The sequence below is a fragment of the Sus scrofa genome, chromosome 3 (genome assembly GCF_054392235.1).
Source record: "Sus scrofa isolate SSC_HxYL_T2T_F1_AM1 chromosome 3, Sscrofa_HxYL_maternal_Yorkshire_Landrace_v2.0, whole genome shotgun sequence".
In the NCBI taxonomy this organism is placed as follows: domain Eukaryota; kingdom Metazoa; phylum Chordata; class Mammalia; order Artiodactyla; family Suidae; genus Sus; species Sus scrofa.
Window position 1 is genome coordinate 11,017,866 of NC_139385.1, and position 19,305 is coordinate 11,037,170.

Below are 19,305 nucleotides of genomic sequence, written 5' to 3' on the forward strand. Positions count from 1 at the left end.
CCATCACCCCCAACCAGGCCGTATCAATCCCTTGCTTCTAATCTTCTCCACTGTCACCCCTTCCCTTTCTTGACAAGCCGTCTGCCCAAGTTGAAAGTCCTCCCAGGTGGTTTCCACGCTCCTGCGGCACCTGCTCTTACCACGACGCAAATGCATCACTGCCTGGCTGTGTCCCCGCCCAGGTGTGAACTCTGAGGCCAGGGCCACGCCCAGTCCTTCTGGCTCTCTCCACGGCCTGGACTAGAAGGTGTGCTCAACACCAGCTCACTGAACGAATGAATGAGCCCAGGGAGACCCTAGTCCTCTCCTCGGGGACCTCGCTGAGATGTTGCAATCTGAGGCCCCAGCTGCACTTGCGGCGCTGGGCACTGGCAGGTCTGAGTTCCGTGCATTTTTGCTGATGGCTGCTGTGTGGAAACTTATTCTCCTCTGGGATTTCTAACCCCACAGGAGAGGGACAGAGCGGGGTAGGTGCCTGGGAGCCGGGAGAGCTGGAAGCAGGGGCCGGGAGGAGTGGGTGGCATGGGATCATGGGCTCATGCCTGGGCTGGCACTGGCTCAGACTCTTGCGGACCAGGGACTTTGAGGATCTGGCTGGGGAGGGTGCCTGAGACCTGTCCCCCACCCTCTCCAGGCCTGTCCTGGAAGCCCAGGGTGGAGGAGCCAGTGGAGAAATGGAGTTTGTGCAACAGCATTCAATATGTTTGCAATAAAGGGGAAATGGAAAAAATGTTAATTTAATTTTGACAGTGCCCTGGGGACAACGCTCATGGCTCTGAGCGCTCTGACTGCCACTCTGTCCAGCCCTGCTCTGGAGACTCCAGGGATCGAGGGAATGTCGGGGGGGTGAGGGGGAGATGGTCAGGACCCCCTCTCCCATGATGTCCCCCTACTCCCTGTCACTATGCCCACTCCACCCTCCACGGAACAGCCTGCTCAGGACTTCGAGAGCCATGTGCCTTCAGGCTGAAGGAAGGCGGCTCATGAGGGAAGGGGAGACCAGTTGCTCACTGCCTTTGCCTCCCAGAGGAGGGCCTGGGGCTCCAAAAAAGCCCCTGAGCTGGGAAGTGCCAGCCTCTTCTGTCTTGAGCCTGCATCTCCCATACTCCCATCATCCCCATGTCTGCCTCAGAGCAGCAGTGGGGGCCGAGGTCTCAGGAGAGCTGGCTTCGGGAGCCAGCTCAGCTCCTCAGCAGCTGTGTGGCCTTTAGGCATTGCCTCCCCTCTCTGAGCCTCAGGTCCTCCCTGGGAATGGGGAGCGTCCCCTAGAAAGGAACACCCATCCCTGAGCCACTGGGTTGCAGTGCTAGTGCCTGAGTGACCGGCTACAGCAGGGCAGGGGAACTTTGGGTGGGACTTGGGGGGAAGGGACTCCCAGAAGCTCTGACTTGCACTGCCACCACTCAGTGCACGAGGGGCTGGGATGCTCACCCTTTGGTTCCAGGGCTCTTGACCTCCCTACATATTGGTTTCTGGGTGTCCCTCCACGTGCCACCTTTGAGGATGGGGGGCGGGAGCAGCTCAGGGGTCAGGAACACGGCCCCTCAGATGCTTCTGGGGCTCTCGGGTGGTGGTGGCCAAGTCACCCCAGCTGCCCTCATACTGATGTCACAGGTGCATTGATTTAGCTTCTCCAGAAAGCAGAGCTTGAGACGATGTGTTGGGGGCAGGTCTTTTATTTGGGAGAAGATCCCAGGAAGCACAGGTAAGGTGGGGAGGGGGACAGGGAAGGAGAAAAGCCAACATGAGCAGGCAGCCAGGGCTCCTCCACCCCCCTGGGGACCCTCTGAGATAGTGCTGCCTGACAGAACCCTCTGTCCTGATGGGGATGTTTGAAATTTATCCTGTCCAGTATGATAGCCAGTGGCTGCATGGGGGCTACTAGGTACTAGAAATGTGGCTGATGCAACTGAAGAAATGCATTTCCACTTTCCTTTACTCTGAATTAACTGCAGAGCGTTCCTGGGGAGGCCAGGGCACCTACCTGCTCTTTGGGGGCATTTCTGGGTGGCACCCATTAAGCTGCCTGGTGTCAGAGAGCCCCCAGGTAGAGAAGAAGAAAGAGGCAAGAGCTTGAGGTTGGAAGCCAACCTCGTGCCAGGAGCTCGCCAGCAGCAGTGGAACTCAGGACATGTCCCACTGGCCAACGGCTCATAACCCAGGATTTGAGGGTGACTGTTGCAGCCTCTGGTCTGCCCCCTTATTCTCAGGCGGGGGCAGACAAGTAATCTGTTGGGCAGGGGGAGAGCACAGTTCCTTTCCCTCTGGTTTCTGCTCCATCTGAGGGGCCCGCAGCAGGGCTGCCGGCACCCAGAGCTGTGGCTGAGTCTAATAAGGCGGCTTTCTGCTCCTGCCATGGCCCTGTTCACCCCAGGGTGATCCAGATCCATGTGTCCCGAGAGCCAGTCCCTTAAAATCAATCTCTCAGTCTCTGCCTCTGTCTCCCCTATTGGTTTTGTTTCTCTGTAGAACCCTGACCGATACATTTCCTAACAGTTAACTTATTCAGCAGGGTATTTTTGTATTCTAAACATTTACCAAACACCTGCTCTGGTCCAGAACCAGTGATGGGCCCTGCAGAAGCAGCAGTGAGAAGGCCCCTTGCTGTCCCTTCTCCTCCATGGGCCTTGGTGTCAATGTCACCTCTTCAGAGGAGCCCTGTTCAATCTTCCTAAAACCAACTGCCCCCTCATCATTATTTCATTTCAACAGCTTTAAATCACATTTTAAAATTATTTTATTAATATCCTCTTTGGGGGGAAGAAGGATCTGTTTCTGTTTACTTAATAGAGAATCTAAGTGCCAGACTTAGCGCCTAGCAGACAACTAATGTTTGTTGAGGGAATTCCCATCGTGGCGCAGTGGAAATGAATCCGACTAGGAACCATGAGGTTGCAGGTTTGATCCCTGGCCTCACTCAGTGGGTTAAGGATTTGGCATTGCCATGAGCTGTGGTGTAGATCACAGACGCGGCTCGGATCCTGAGTTGCTGTGGCTGGGCTGTACGCCAGCAGCTATAGCGCTGATTCAACCCCTAGCCTGGGAACTTCCATATGCCGAAGATGTGGCCCTCAAAAGACAAAAAACAAAACAAAACAAAAAAAAAACCCCACAAAAAACGGTTTGTTGAACGAATGATGAATGAGAGTATGGGAGATGCCTCTTCTTACTGCTAAGGCCCTCACATCCGTTGGGCAATTGTGGGTGGGAGATGGGGTCCAGGGTCCCAGGTATCTGTAGGAGCCTTAGCAGAGGATCCAAGGAGGTCTGTGTCCTGATAAGCTCAGCAACATCTTTGCATGTGGCCCGAACGCCACATGTGGATTTCACACAGGGCCTGAACTCCAACCTGTACTCCCAGCCACTGGGCCGACTTTCTCTCTTTTCAAAAATTTATTTATTTATGGCTGCACCTGCAGCATATGGAAGTTCCCAGGCCAGGGATTGAATCTGATCCATAGCTGCGGCCAGTGGGGTACACTGGATCCTTTAACCAACCTTGCTGGTGGGATCAAACCTGTACCTTGCTGGAGTCGTATTCTTAACCCACTGCACCACAGTGGGAACTCCTGCAATTGTTCTTTATTATTTTTTTTCAGTTTTAAAATTTTTTTTAATTTTTAAAAAATTTTTAATTTTTTATGGAATCGTTCTTTAAATGTCTTTTTGTATTGTTCATTTCTAGTGTATAGAAAGACAAATGATTTTTGTGAGTTGATTTTATATCCTACAACTTTACTGAATGTATCTACTAGCTTCCATAATTTGTGTGTGTGTGTGTGTGTGTGTGTGTGTGTGTGTGTGTGTGTGCCCCTTCAAATTGCCTGGCCCACCACAATCACTCCCATACCCTCCTGCGACCCTGGCAAAGGGGAAACATGTGTGCCTGGCCAGCCACCCCACCCTGCCCCCCACATGCAGTGAGGACGACTATGATGAGGTGTAGCCTGGCAGGCGTGTCCCCTTACCATCTTGATCCCCAGAGAGCTGCTCAGGGATCGCACCATCGCAGTGGGGACCCTAGGGGCTCGCTGGGAAAGGGAAACCATGCCACAGCTCGACCTCAGGCACCTGAGGGCCCAGCGGGAGTGCTCCACGGCATCGCAGGAGACCAGTCCTGAGCACGTTCACGTGCAGACTGGGAATGGAAGTCCGGAGGGGGGACGGCCCTCCCCAATAAGGGGAGGACCTCTCGCGAGATTCATGTGGAGAAGGCGAGAAGTGAGAACGTCTGCTGCGGAGCTGGTCTCTCGCGAGACCCGCTTCGAGAAAGTGGGAAGATTGTCCGCGGTCGCTGGTCCCCTTGACTCTGAGGCCGGAGGCCAGAGACAAGGTCAGGCCGGATGCAGCACCCTCTCCCTCCGCACGCCTCCAACGGGCAGCCCGGAGCAGAGGCAAGGCCCCCGGGGCAGAAACAGAAGAGCGCCTAGTTCGCCCGCTGCCAGCAGCTAACCCTCGTCTGGCGTAGTTTAGGCCCTGCCCTGGGAGAGCAGGACATCCCCACAACCATTGTAAGTGTTTTCTATTTGGCCTTTGATTGCTTCTTTGACTCATCAGTTATTTAAGACTGTGTTGTTTACTTTCCACATATTTGTGAATTTTTCAGTTTTCGTTGTGTTATTGATTTCTAGCTTCGTTCTGTGGTAGTGAGAGAAGGGATTTCAGTCTTTTAAAATTTGCCGGGCGAGGGATGGACTGGGGCTTTGGGCTCGCCATATGCACACTGAGGTATATGGGATGATTGGCCAACAGGGACCTGCGACTGCCCTGTAGCATAGAGAACCCTACCCAGTATTCTGTGGTCATCTGTGTGGGAAAAGAATCTGAAAGAGAATGGGTGTGTGTACAGGTATAACTGCATCACAGTTGTACAGAAGAAATTATCACAACATTGTAAAACAATTAGATGTCAAAAACTTTAAAAAAATAAAAAAAAGGAACATCCCCCCCCCTTTTTTTTTTTTTTTTTAACTGAAATTCATTTTGTAACTCAATGTATGTTCTATCTGGGAGAATGTTCTCTGTGCTCTAGAGAAGAACGTGTATTTTGCTGTTGTTGTTTACTGGAGTGTTCTGTGTAGGTCTGTTAGGTCCCATTGTTTTATCTTGTTCAGGTTCTTTATTTCCTTTTTGATCCTTTGCCTAGATGGTCTATCCGTTATTGAAAGTAGAGTATTGGAGTTTCCGTCAAGGCTCAGTGGTTAAGGAACCCAGCTCGCATCCACGGGGACACAGGTTCGATCCCTGGCCTCACTCAGTGGGTTAAGGATCCAGTGTTGCCGTGAGCTGTGGTGTAGGTTGCAGATGCCGCTCGGATCCGGGGTTGCTGTGGCTGTGGCTTAGGCCGGTGGCTACAGCTCCAATTGGATCCTAGCCTGGGAACCTCCATATGCTGGGGTTGCGGCCCTAAAAAAACAAAAAACAAACAAAGGGTAGAGTATTGAAGTCTCCAACTCTATTGTAGAATTGTTTATTTCTCGCTTCAGTTCCGTCAATATTTGATTTATATATTTTGAGGCTCTTCTGTTTTGTGAATAAGTGTTTATAATTGTTATATCTTCTTGATGAACTGACCCTTAATATATAATGTCCTTATTTGTCTGTTGTAGCAGTTTTTCGACCTAAGATTTATTTTGTTTTATATTAGTATAACCATCCCAGCTCTTTTGTTTGCAGTTTGCATGGAAAATCTTTTTACTTCTTCTTCCTTTTACTTGTGTCCTTGAGTCTAAAAATAATGAATTATAAAAAATTTTGGCTTTTATATTTACCCACGTAGTTAACTTTCGTGGAGTTTCTTTCTTTCTTCTTTTTTTTTTTTTGTCTTTTTTGCCATTTCTTGTGCCGCTCCCACGGCATATGGAGGTTCCCAGGCTAGGAGTTGAATCAGAGTGGTAGCCTCCAGCCTACACCAGAGCCACAGCAATGCTGGATCCGAGCTGCGTCTCCACCCTACACCACAGCTCATGGCAATGCCAGATCCTCAACCCACTGAGCGAGGACAGGGATGGAACCCGCAACCTCATGGTTCCTAGTTGGATTCATTAACTAGTGAGCCACAATGGATACTCCGAGTTTATTTCTTCATGTAGCCTCAGATTACTGTCTAATGTCCTTTCATTTCAACCTGAAGGACTCCTTTTAACATTTCTCACAGAGCAGGGCTTCTAGCAATGAACTTCTTCAAATTTTGTTTATCTGGGAATGCCTCAATTTTACCTTAATTTTTGAAGGATTGTTTTCCTGGGTATAAAAATTCTTGGTTGGCAGTTTCTTCTTTTAGTGGTTTAAATATATATACCATACATGTCAGCCCTACAATTTCTATTCAGTTCCTTTTTAAAATAATTTTTATCTCTTTGTTAGCTTGTTTTTTCTTTTGTTTGTTTGTTTGTTTGTTTTTTGTCTTTTTGCCATTTTCTTGGGCCACTCCTGCAGCATATGGAGGTTCGAATTGGAGCTAGGGGTCGAATTGGAGCTGTAGCTGCCAGCCTACACCAGAGCCACAGCAACGCCATATCCGAGCTGTGTCTGCAACCTACCTTTTTTTATTTTTAAAAAACTTTTCTGGAGTTCCTGTCATGGCTCAGTGGCTAATGAATCCAACTAGGAACCATGAGGTTGCAGGTTTGATCCCTGGCCTTGCTCAGTGGGTTAAGGATCCGGCATTGCCATGAGCTGTGGTGTAGGTTACAGATTTGGCTCGGATTCCACATTGCTGTAGCTGTGGCATAGCGTGGCAGCTACCACTCTGATTAGACCCCTAGCCTGGGAACCTCCATGTGCTGTGGATGCAGCCCTAGAAAAGACAAAAATAAATAAATAAATAAAAATAAAAAATAAAAATAAACTTTTCTCTCATCTTATTACCATGAAGTTTAACAGAAAAGTCATATGACCTTGGTGGGTCATAAAAATGCATTTAAAGTCTTTAGGAGTTCCTGCTGTGGTGCAGTGGGTTAAGGATCTGGTGTTGCTGCAGCTGTGACTTAGGTCATAGCTGTGGCTCAGATTCAGTCCTTGGGCCAGGAACTTCCATGTGCCACAAAGGGAAGCTGAAAAATAAAGTCTTTATCTAGTAAGTCTAATGAATGGACTTCCTCAGACTTCCTTTCTGTTGATTAATTTTTTTCCTGTGAATGAGCTATGCTTTCCTGATAATTTGTATACCTTATAATTTTTGTTGAAAACTGGGAATTTTGAATATTCTAGTAATTCTGGGAATCAGATTTTTTTCTTCTTCAAAGTTTGCTTTGGTTGATTTTGACATCCATTTGCTTAGTGACTTTCCCATACTATTTTTGCAGGTATCATATTCATTGTTGTGTGTGGTCTCTAAAGTCTCTGTTTTATTATCTCAGTGGTCAGCAGGTGAACCTGACTGAGATTTCCTTAAATGCCTGGAGCCAAAAAGGAAAAAAAAAATAGTACTCTTTCAGTCTTGGTAGGATGACTCTGAGCCTGGGGTATTGCTTTACGACTAAGCCATGCTGCCTACAACTCTACCTTAACCTTCACCTTCTGCTTGTGTAGAGCCCACAGAGCCATCAGAGGTGGAACCTAGGGACATCTCAGGTCTTTTCTGAGTATTCATTACATCCTGGGCATGCACACTGCATTCTGTTCCAGTATGTGCCATGCTCTTCTGGGCCCTTATTCCCCCGTAACCTTCCTTCTCTGTCTCCTCCTTCTCAGGCTTTTTGGGTTCTGTCAGTCATGTGTCCCGCTTGCCATCCTTTGCCCCAGGAGGGCATGAAGTGTATGTGACTTTAAATCTTTCTACAGGTGCTGCTGCTGCCTGGAAAACCACTCCGTGTGTGTGTGTGTGTGTGTGTGTGTGTGTGGTGGTGGGAGGGCATAAAAAGAGTCAGCCTCAGAGCCATTCTTCAGGAAACCTACCAGAAAGGTCAAAACACACAATTACAGTTTTTAAGAACAAGGTCTGTATTAGTCCCCTGGTATCATCACGTTACACCAGGAACACAGTCTGTCATCCCCATAGCTGCCACAGTGCTGGAGAATAAGGGGCGAGAGTCAGGTGCATGTTCTCTGCTTGAAATACAGCTTTCCTTTCTCTTCATTAAACATCTTCCTGTTTGCTATAGATTTAGGATTAGATTCCAGGGTCCCCCCAAAGCTGATTAAATTAGTCTTTGCCAATTTATGGTTATTTCAGTGGAGGGACTGATTCTTTAAATGTCCTACTTCATTGTCTTTCGTGATGTCACCTGGTCTCTGCTTTTTCCTACGTTGCACATTGATTGAGGTAAAATTTACAAACAGCGTTATACAGCTTGATGAATTTTACATATGTCTACACTGATGCAGCCACCACTCAGGTCAAGACCTAAAATGTTCTCAGTTCCTTAGGAGGCCCTTTCGTACCCCTTTCAGGAGAGTTACCCATTCTTTCAGGTAACTGTTATTATGACCTTTATCACTGCAAGTTAGTTTTGCCTGTTGTAGAATTTTTCATAAATGGAATCAAGCAGTGGGTACCGCTCTGAATCTGGCTACTTTTGCTTAGCCAGATGTTTTTGGGACTCATCCAGGTTATTACATGTAGCTGAAGTTCATTCCTTTTTTTTTTTTTTGTCTTTTTGCTATTTCTTGGGCCGCTCCCACGGCATATGGAGTTTCCCAGGCTAGGGGTTAAATCGGAGCTGTAGCCACCAGCCTACACTAGAGCCACAGCAACGCTGGATCCGAGCCTCGTCTGCAACCTACACCACAGCTCACGGCAACACCAGATCGTCAACCCACTGAGCAAGGGCAGGGACCGAACCCGCAACCTCATGGTTCCTAGTCGGATTCGTTAACCACTGCGCCATGACAGGAACTCCTCATTCCTTTTTTATTACTGAAACAATTCCTCTGTATGATTATATCATGATTTGTTTATCTGTTCATCAATTGATGGGCATTTGAGTTGTTTCCACTTTGGAGCTGTTATGAATAGAGCTGCTGTGAACATTCTTGTACACATCTTTTGGTCGATATGATGCATGGATGTTTTCTCTTTGGCATGTGCTTGGGAGAAGATTCTCTAGGTCACTTCGCTCTTGGGGGTGCCCCACTCTCTACACCTAGTGGCCTTTTCTCTGTGTCCACCCAGCCTAAACTCTGGTTTGGCTTTTTGCTTCTTGAACCCCACACCTCCCAAGGATTGGGGTTTTGCTCTGCTGGCTTCTCTCCACTCCATTTAACTTTAGCTTGTTAGTCCTTTAACTCTCTTAAGCTCAGGCTGGAGCCCTCTCCCTCCATGACCCTTCTGGACCCCTTCTTCATTGGCTTTAGATGTTCACCTTGGCCATCTGATCTCCTTCCAAAGCCTTGACCCTCAATCCAGTGAATATGGAATCCAAGGCTTGACCTTCAGCCCTGCCTTCCCTTCTAAAAGTGAACCAATGGCCAACTGCTTTTTGAAGCTCTCTGCTTGGGTGGCTCCAGACCCCTCACAATCCACACTTTCCCAGTTGCCCTTTCCATCATCCTTCAGCTCATTCTCTCCCCTCTGCATTGCCCACCTCAAGAACTTCTCCACGTTTCCCCCAGGCACACAATCTGGGTCCCCCATTTCCTTCACTCTGTTTCCTCTCCCCCAGCAACCCAGCTGGAAAACCTAAGCACCATCCGCACCACCTTCCCAATGTCTTGGGGTGGGGGGCTCTGTTCCTCTTTAGCCCTGTGGCTGCTGCCCCAGTTCAGGCCTGAGCATCTCCTCTCAGTATCTTTGCTAGTCTTCCAGCCCCCAGCCTCGCTTTTGCTAATCAACTTGACCTGTGGCTCCATCCATGGTCCCCAAAGCCAGTTCTGCCTTGGTGGCGAGGCCACGCAATGGGCCCTGCTTTGGGGCCTAGGCTGAAGCCAGCCAGCCTTGCGTGCCATTCCTTAGCACTGATCGTGCGTGGCGGACATGCTCTGTGGCCGGGGCTCACAGACAGGTTTTTTGAGTTAGGGATTTGGAAGGGACCCCAGCACTGGTTGCACTTCAGAGCCTGTGAGACGCTGGGTAGACCCTGCGTGAGCTCATCTTTCTTGGGGCGGCCCGGCTCAGGGCTGAGCCGGCTGGGGTGGTGGGTTGGAAAATTTCACACTCAGGCTCGCCACTTGGCTGGCCTCTGGTTGTTTGGCAGCTCAGGTGACTTGTGGTGAGGCCTCAGTCAACCCTTTCCTCCAGCAAGTACTGCAGGGGCTGGGGCCACTTCTACATGGCTTACAAACGGGAGCCTTAGGTTGACGGGCGGGGTGGGGGGAGGTCCCTGAGAGGCAGACCCTACTATAAGGGGCTTGTGCCTTTTTTAGGGAGAGGAGAGTCATAAAAAAACGAGAGAACAAGACTGGTAGGATGTCTTTTGTTGCAGGGGGAGATGGTGTTGATCATTTGAGATTGCAAAGCTAATTTATTTGTGCTGTAATGTGTTCACTACCCTCTAGAAGAGACACAGTAATACATCTCAGAGAGACAGTACCTTATCAAAGTTAAGAGCTCAGGCTCTGAAGCCAGACTGAGGCCAACATCTAGCTCTGTCGTTTGCTAGCTGTGTGACCTTAGGTGGGTTGCTTAACCTCTCTGTGCATCTATAGCCTCATCTATGGCATGGCAGTAACAATAATAGTACCCACCTACTTACCTTATCAGATTTTTGTAATCATTAAATGCATTAGTACCAGTGAAGCATTTAGGACAAGACCTGACACCTAGTAGATACTCAGCAAATATCTGCATTGTTATTACTATACTTTCCCCAGCTCTCCACATCCTCCCTCCTTGCTTTTGCTACTCCAGCCCCTCAGTGGTACTTTTGGCCCCCTGTGTCTGTGCTGGGGAACTTTTACTCCTCTTTCAGACCAGCTCAAAAAATCACCTCTTTTGGGAAGCTCTTAGATCCTTTTCTCTGTTGGATCAGCACTTGTACTTTTTAATTTTAAACATCCCTTTACCTGTCTGGCTGGTGAGCAACTTGAGGGCAAGTTGTCTAAACTATTTCCTTGTTCCTGACACCCCCACGTCCCTAGGGCTAGTCCTAAATAAACATCTGATAACTTTGTGTTGGATAAGTAACTGAAAGAATTAATAGCACATGATAAGAAAACATAATGGAAGACATAAAATCATACAATGTGGCAGGTACAGTGTAGTGTCTGACCAGGCATAAATGGCAATTATGCTTCCTGGAACCATGGCTGTTGGGCTGCCATGTTGTGAGATCCTGTGGGTGGCAGCAGTCAGGGCAGACTTCCTGGAGGAGGAGAGGCAAACATGACAAGCCCAAGTTGGCTTTAGCTGGCTCCACAGATGTCAAATGCTGTGGGATTGCCAGCTGGTGCCTCCATGATCTGTCTTGGGCCATTCTGCTGCCACTTCGGGGCCAGGGGAGCTTGGCAGTGTGAGGGTCCCCACTCTGGTCCAGGGAAAGGGCCCAAATGTGAGATGGTGGTAGTGAGGACCAGACCCCATCCGGGTGACACACGGAACCTCTTAGAGTGGATTTCACGCTCCCTGTCTTGATGTGGGCAGTCTCCGCTGTGCTTGGGAAAAACAGAGGTCTTCTTCCAGCTTTCTGAAACCAATTGGAAACAAATCTTCCCTCCCTGCCCCTCCCCCAACATTTTTGGAGGCACACAAAAAAAAAAAAAAAAAAAAAAAGGCAGAACAAGGCTGAATGAAGCAGAACAAAATGGCTGAGGGACTTGGGACCCCGACTTTCTGCAGTGAGCAGAGTGACCATGTCCTCTTGGATGGGTGGAAGCCAGCTTGGACCATCTCTCCAAAGCCATACTCCCCATCCATCTCTCTATCCTGCCCACTCACCAGGGAGGCTACAGATGGCCTGGCAAAGCCAAAGTTGGAACTGGGCCAAAGCCACACTTGTGCTTAGTAGTGCTGATACCTGTCCGCTGCCCTTCGTCTGTGAGGTCCACACTATGCAGCCTTCTCCCTTGGCCCAGGTCCCCACTGTTCCTTCTCGCACCCTGTCCTCTCCCCAGTGGTTTGACTGGCACCCAGGCCAGGTGTTCCCTGACCCACTGGAGTCACACCCTGGCTCCTCCCCTCCATAGCCTGGGTGACCTTGGCCAAGTCCTTGCTTATCTGAGCCTTGACTTCCTGGTGGGTAAAGTGGAGGGAGTGAGAATGACCACCTGTGTGAGGCAGAAGTGCCTATAGGGGATGTGGGAAGGCACACGTATGCGTTACCACCACAGTGGTGGCCCGTCTCCAGTTCTGAGCCTCATCTCTGCTCCTCCATTTCCTTACAATTCATGGTCCAAGTCTGGGCCACCCTGCTAGGAAACATCCCTGGACCATTACAACCCCCACAGATGCCATGTCGTTATTGCGCTCTGTACCATTCAGCACTTACTGTGCACACATTAAATAAATATCTGTATTTCAGAAAAAAGCAGAGCATTGGAGCCTAAAGGTCTGAGTTGGAGTCCCTTGCTCCATCACTGCTGTCTAGCTGAGATGGGGAGGCAGCCTGCATCCTCTCTCCAAGCCTCAAGTTCCTCATTTATAAGTGGAGATGGTTATAATCACGCCCACCTTGCAGACTTCTTATGGGGTGCAGTGGGATGCGTGCATGTGAAAGCACTTTGTAGACTATAAAAAGCACTTGGTCATGTTGCTTCTTTCTGTTTCCAGTTTAATGTAAGTTTCCTGTAGGAAAGACCTGTGTCTCACTGAGCCAGGATGGCAGGGCTGGGACGACAGCTGGGAAAGTGTTCCCAGGCAGGTGCCCTGTGAGCAGTCCTGCTAGACCCCGCATGGGGAGGCCCCTGTGTCCCAGCGGACCTGCCGGACCCAGATGGCCCACAGGAGTGCTGGAGCAGGGAGGTGGTAGTGGCAACCGTGTGGAGTGATTTCCGGCTCTGGTCCCCATCTAAAGACATCCAGATGCTTGCTTGACATTGTTACCCAGAAAGCCGGTTGCTAGACAGGAGGGCTTCAAAGAGAGGTCCAAGGAGATACAACCAGAGGACGCAAGAGGACACATCTGATCATTGAAACATCGGAATGCCCAGAGCCCAGCTAGAAACAGTCAAAATACAAACACCCGGTGGTAAACAGAGCCGCAGCAATCAGATTGTGAAGTAGAGTGCCAGAAAATTCTAAATAATTGAATTATGAAAATTCTTTTTTTGTAAGTGAAAGAGAGAGAGGCTGCCTTGTGTGGGGGGGTCAGGGAGAGAGGGTGTCTTCCTGAGGGCCACACCCAGGATGAACTGGGGCTGCATCCCCTCTGTGTTCCTTGTGCCACCCAGAAGCACAGTCCAGAGCAAGTGTCAGTGAGATCCTGGAGGGCCCCAGACACCACGGCCAGGAAGTTGTTAGGATAATGGGGAGCCGTGGAGGGGGGTTATGAATATCAAGTCCGGATATTTGGACTTGAGCTGCAGAGAAGAAGATTGGATGCGATAGTCCTTAAAGTAAGTGAAGCAAGCTAGGAGGGAGAATCTAGGGGAACTGGGTGAGTGTTGTAGATGGAGGGTGGTGGTGATGCTTGAAGATGATCCTCCCACTCTGGGATCAGGAGACAGTGGATAGGGAGCAGGAGCAGTAGGCTTGAGACAGAAAAGGATGTTCTCAGCGTGGGGCTTAGCTACCTGGATATGTCCAGAGGAGTGGAGATGGATAAACAGGTTGGAGTAAAAATCTAGACTTGGAGTTTCAGGCTTGGCAGTTGTCTGAGGTTAGGTTTCTTAGAAGTAGACCCTGAGATGTGAGTTTTTATGCGAATGATTTATTACGGAAGTGCTTCCAGGGGAGGCTGGAAAGGGGTGGTCAGGAACATAGGGCAGTGCAGGGGAGGAAGTCAGATGAAAAAGTGTGATCTCAGGCACAAGCCCCAGCAGCCTGACCCTTGGGGACTCTGGGAGGTACTTAAGCTTCCTGGTCTGGGCAGACGAGTTGGACTTTCTTGAGTTGATTGTCCCTGTGGGTGTCAGCCAGTGGTTGGGGACTGTGGCAGCAAGGGCTGGGACAGTTCCTGGCATCTAGCTTCCCTGCAAGTGCAGGGAAGCCTCCAGCAGCCCAAGGGCAGTCCTCCAAAAACCGCCACGAGTTGGTTGTTGGATAGGAGAGCCTACCAAGGGCAGGAATGCGGTGTGGTCACTGGGTTCTGCAGTGGGAAAGAGGCATCACATCGTCTGCTCCCCAAGTCCACAGTGCATTGACAGTCACCACAGCTGGTGTGGACGGGTTGGTCCTGCAGAGAGCAGAGCCAGAACAGCAGAGCGCTGAGGGTGGCGCCTTGGGTAACCCTGACAGTCCAGGCTCCTGGCTGGAAGGGGCCTTAAAGTCCACCTAACCCAATTTCCACATATGCCAGAATCCTTCCTCCTCTACCGCTTAGCAAGCACTGGTGACACATGACTGCAACTCTACTCAAGTGACTTAAGTAGAAAAAGAATTTATTGACCCAGGTAGCTGGGAAGTCCAAGGGTGTGGCCAGGTCCTGGGATGACTGTTACTTCACCAAGTTTCTCTGTCCAGCTTTTGGCTCTGCCTTGCGTTGTGTGCTCATGTCCCATGAGCTGGGCAGCCCCAAGCATCATCATTAGAATTTTCAGTACAAAAGGAAGAGAGACAGTCTTCCTTGCAGCTGCCAAATATCAAATCTCACTGGGTCACATGCCCATCCCTGAACTGATCACTGTGGGACATCCTGTCCTGAAAGGACCCACTTATCTTTAGCACCATTATCCAGCCTGGTGCCACACGCTTCCCAGGTCTGTTTGTCTCTCTCTTTTCCTCTCTCTTTCTCTCTCCCTTTGTGTGTGTGTGTCTTTTTGCCATTTCTTGGGCCGCTCCTGCGGCATATGGAGGTTCCCAGGCCAGGGGGTCTAATCAGAGCTGTAGCCGCCAGCCTACACCAGAGCCACAGCAACGCAGGATCCGAACTGCGTCTGCGACCTACACCACAGCTCATGGCAACGCCGGATCCTTGACCCACTGAGCGAGGCCAGGGATCGAACCCGCAACCTCATTGTTCCTAGTCGGATTCGGGAACTCTGTATACCATGGAGTGGCCGAAAACAAAACAAACAAACAAACCAAAAAAAAAAAAAAAAACCCTGAAGAAGCAAAAAATAATAACATGGACCATGCTGGTGGTTACACATCTGTCAGTATATTAAAAACAATTGAATTGTACACTTTGAATGGGTGAGTTTATGGTATGTGAATTACGTCTTCTTGTTATTCTTGTTTTTAGAAGAGTATGTCATTTGGGACAGGTCACAGAAACAGAGTGTTTGGCTGGGAGACAGGTATAAGCCTCTCCTGTGAGCTGGCTGGGCCCCTTCCAAGGGTTAGAGGCAGCTGTGGCTCAGATGCTCACTGTCATGTCCCCAGGCAGGCTGGAGCCTTGTGACACCAACTCCAGACCCACCTTTTCTTGAAACCATGCGGAGGACTCACCTGTCTGAACCCCTGGTTCCATCACCTACCTATCTGCAGTACTCCTAAGGAGGGAGCCCCCTCTCCTCTGTACACCCTCCACTCCCTAGCCGAGGCACCTTTGCGAACGCAGACATACTCACATCACCCCGTGAGAGACACGCACATTTGGCTTTCTTGCACATCTGGCCCCTGCTGACCAGTTACACTGACCTCTTTCCATCTTTGAACTTGACGTGGCCTCAGGGCATTTGCCTTTTCTATGTGAGTGACCAAAACTCATTTCTTTTTTGGCCTAGAAAATGGGAGCAGCCCCTATTTCCTTAACTGGAGACCACCTCTCCCAGCATACAAGTGTACATTCCTGTCTGTTTGGAATGTAAGCTCTCTGCGTCTGTGTGTGCTCACCCTACCCAGAACACCCAATAAAAATGTGTTCCGTGAATGAAGGAATGTTCTCTCTGGCCTGGGAAGGCTGGAGCCTGCAGAGGAAGTCTCCAGGCCTCCAGGGTAGACATTTGGGTGTGAGCAGATGGGGCCAGCAGGTGAGTTCCATTTCCCAGAGTCGTAGCCCATTGAGTCCAGCGGCCTGAGGTCATGTGTCTGTCTGTGGCCACTACCCTGGAGATCAGAAAGTCCAGCTGCTGCACATTTGTGGCCTTGGGGGCAGGGCAGTCCTGAGACTGTGGTAGGGGTGAGTTGGAGCTGGAGGCTCTGAGGGTAAGGAGATGCTTTGGCCTGGAAAATCACATCACGAGCTCGAGGCTGGCCTTAGCACAAGGCAGGGAAATTGCTGAGGGGCTGGCGTTCCAAGAGGCGGCCTGTGCAAGAGGAGAGACTAATTCTTGGAAAGTGGAAACCCCCACGGGGGCTGCAGCGGGTCTTTGAGCCGCTGGCAAGCACCATTCTGGCTTGGGGCCCATCCAGAGTGGTGAAAACAGAGTGGCTGGAGATTCTGGCCACCTCACGGTGTGGACAGGACAGTGAAGTCCAAAGGACTAGGGCCATCCTCCGCGGCTACGGCAAGCTGGAAAGTGGGCCCAGGTATCCTGGCTTCTGGCCTGGCCTTTTTTCTTTCTGTCAGGCTGCTGCCGCCGCCGCTGCCGCCGCCGCCACCACCACTGCTTCTTCCAAATGGGAAAATCCACGTGGCATTTCTGCTTGATTCTGCAAAGGATGATATAGCGAGCGTGTGGATGCTCACACGTCTTCGCGCATAGATTTCCCTTCCTAAGCATCCTTGGCTGGGGGGATTCTCCAAATCATCTCTGCTCTCTGCATCCCCACAGGTTGTCTTTACCCAGTCACTTTATTGTTTTTTGAAACTTTTTATTTAGAAATAATTTAGAACTTACAGAAAGGCTGCAAGAATATTACAAGGAACTCCCATGCAATTTTTTAAACTGGATTAATGGCTTGTTTACATTTTGCCCCGTTTGTTTTATCATTTAATCTCTATCTACACACAAACACACACACAGACACGTGGACGAACTTTAAAAACTGAGTTCGTACTAATAATACCACTTCTATCCAAGAACCTTGTGTACATAAAAAGGAATGAAGTTTTGATGCTTTCTACAGCATGGATGAATCTTGGTGACCTGTACTGCCTTAACAGGAAAACCTACTAACTGGATTCCAATGTTTCTTTACATTTCCTTCAGATAAAATTTAGTATAGAAAATATACAAATCTTAGGAGTGTATAATTTGATGAGTTTTAACCAATGCATACACTTGAATTACCCTCAGCCTGGTTGTTTTGGTCAGCTTGGGCTGCCGTAGCAAAATACCATAGACTGAGTGGATTAAATATCAGACATTTATTTCTCACCATTTGGAGGCTGAATCAAGGTGCCAGTGGATTCCTGGCATGCAGATGGCTCTCTTTCCCTTTTTTTTTTTTTTTTTTTTTTTTGGTTGTGCCTGCGGCATACAGACATTCCCAGGCTAGGAATGGAACCTGCATCACATCAGTGACCCGAGCCACAGCTGTGACAACACCAAATCCTTAGCCCGCTGAACTACCAGGGACTACCAAAGGGAAGTATGTGTTTAAGCAAACAAGAAATGATCAAAACTTTTCTCACAGTGTTCATCTTTTTTATGTTCTTCCTAAGTGAAGGAGATTGTTACACCAAATTCTCACCAAAATTTGGTATTGTTAGTCTAAGTTTTTAATTTTAGCCTTTAAAGTAGAAGCATACAGTATGGATCCTTTTTTAGATTGGCCATTGTAATAAATATGTAGTGATAACTCATTATGATTTCAATTTGCATTTTCCTGCAGACTGATTATGTTGAACTTAACATTTTAAAATTTCATTTGAGAAGTAGCTAATGTTTAGGTGTTTTGTCTGTTTTTTAAGTTGGGTTTTTATTTTTCTATTATTGATTTGTAGGCGTTATATATTTTGGATACAAGTCCTTAGTCAGATATACATTTTGTAGGTATTGATTTTCAAGTTCGTGACTTATCTATTTATTTTCTTATTGGTAACTTTTTTATTGTGATAAAATACACAGAACATAGAGTCTACACTCTTAACCATTTTAAAATGTGAAATCCAGTGGCACTTAGTACATTCACAGTATTGTGCAACCATCACCACTGTCTAATTTCATTTTCATCAGTCCAAAAGGAAACCCAATACCCACTAAGCTGTCATTCCACATTCTCCCAGTTTCCAGCCCCTAGCAACCATTAATCTACTTTCTGTCTCCACAGATTTGACTACTTTGGATATTTCATATTAATGGAATCATACAGTATTTGGTCTTTTGCATCTAGCTCATTTCAATTAGCATAGTGTTTTCAAGGTTCATCCATGCTGTAGAAAGCATCAAAACTTCATTCCTTTTTATGTCTGAACAATATTCCACCGTATGAGTGTATCACAATTTGTTTATTCAGCAGCTTGTTGGACATTTGGGCTGTTGCCATCTTTTGACTATTGTGAATAGTACTGCTTTGAACATTTGTGTACAAGTTTATATGTTATCAGTTCTCTCGAATGTATACCTACTGATGGAATTGCTGGGTCATAGCATAACTCTATGTTTAATTCTTCAGAAACTGCCAGACTGTTTTCCACTGTGGCTGCACCACTTCACATTCTCACCAGCGAAGTATGAAGGTTCTCATTTCTCCATGTCTTCACCAAAACTTATTTTCCATTTTTCAGTGATGGTCATCCTTGTGGTTGTGAAGTGGTGTCTCATTGTAGTTTTTTTTTTGTTTTTTTTTTGTTTGTTTTTTTTTTTAGTTTTATAAGTTAAATTTTTAAAATTTGAGTTATATTCTTTTTTTAATGATTTTTATTTTTTCCATCGTAGTTGGTTTACAGTGTTCTGTCAATTTTCTGCTGTACAGCAAAGTGACCCAGTCTCACATACATATATACATTCCTTTTCTCACTTTATCTTCCATCGTGTTCCATTATAAGTGACTAGATAGAGTTCCCAGTGCTGTACAGCCGGATCTCATTGCTTATCCATTCCAAAGGCAATAGTTTGCATGTATGAACCCCAAAGTCCCAGTCCACCCCACTCCCTCCTCTTTTTTTTTCTTTTTAGGGCCGCACCCATGGCATGTGGATGTTTCCAGGCTAGGGGTCCAATCTGAGCTATGGTGCCGGCCTACACTACAGCCACAACAATGTGGGATCCAAGCTGTGTCTGTGACCTACACCATGGCTCATGGCAACACCGGATCCCCAACCTGAATGAGGCCAGAGATCGAACCTGCATCCTCATACATACTAGTCGGATTCGTTTCTGCTGAGCCACGACAGGAACTCCCCTCATTGTGTTTTGATTTTTGTTTCCCTAGTGACTAATGATGTTAAGAATCTTTTCAATGATTTTGGCCATTTATATATTTTATTTTCAGAAGTGTCT

The 19,305-nt window shown here is 48.1% G+C and overlaps 1 protein-coding gene across 2 annotated transcripts in view; it reads left to right on the top strand.

Moving 5' to 3' along the window:
* TMEM270 (transmembrane protein 270) overlaps positions 1–19,305 on the top strand; it is a 147,174-nt gene that overhangs the window by 44,766 nt on the left and 83,103 nt on the right. For both annotated transcript variants that reach the window (XR_014840265.1, XR_014840264.1), the window contains exon 1: positions 4,262–4,511. The gene's annotated coding sequence lies outside the window, so the exon portion shown is untranslated. Of the gene's footprint in view, positions 4,512–19,305 lie in introns of those variants that run through there.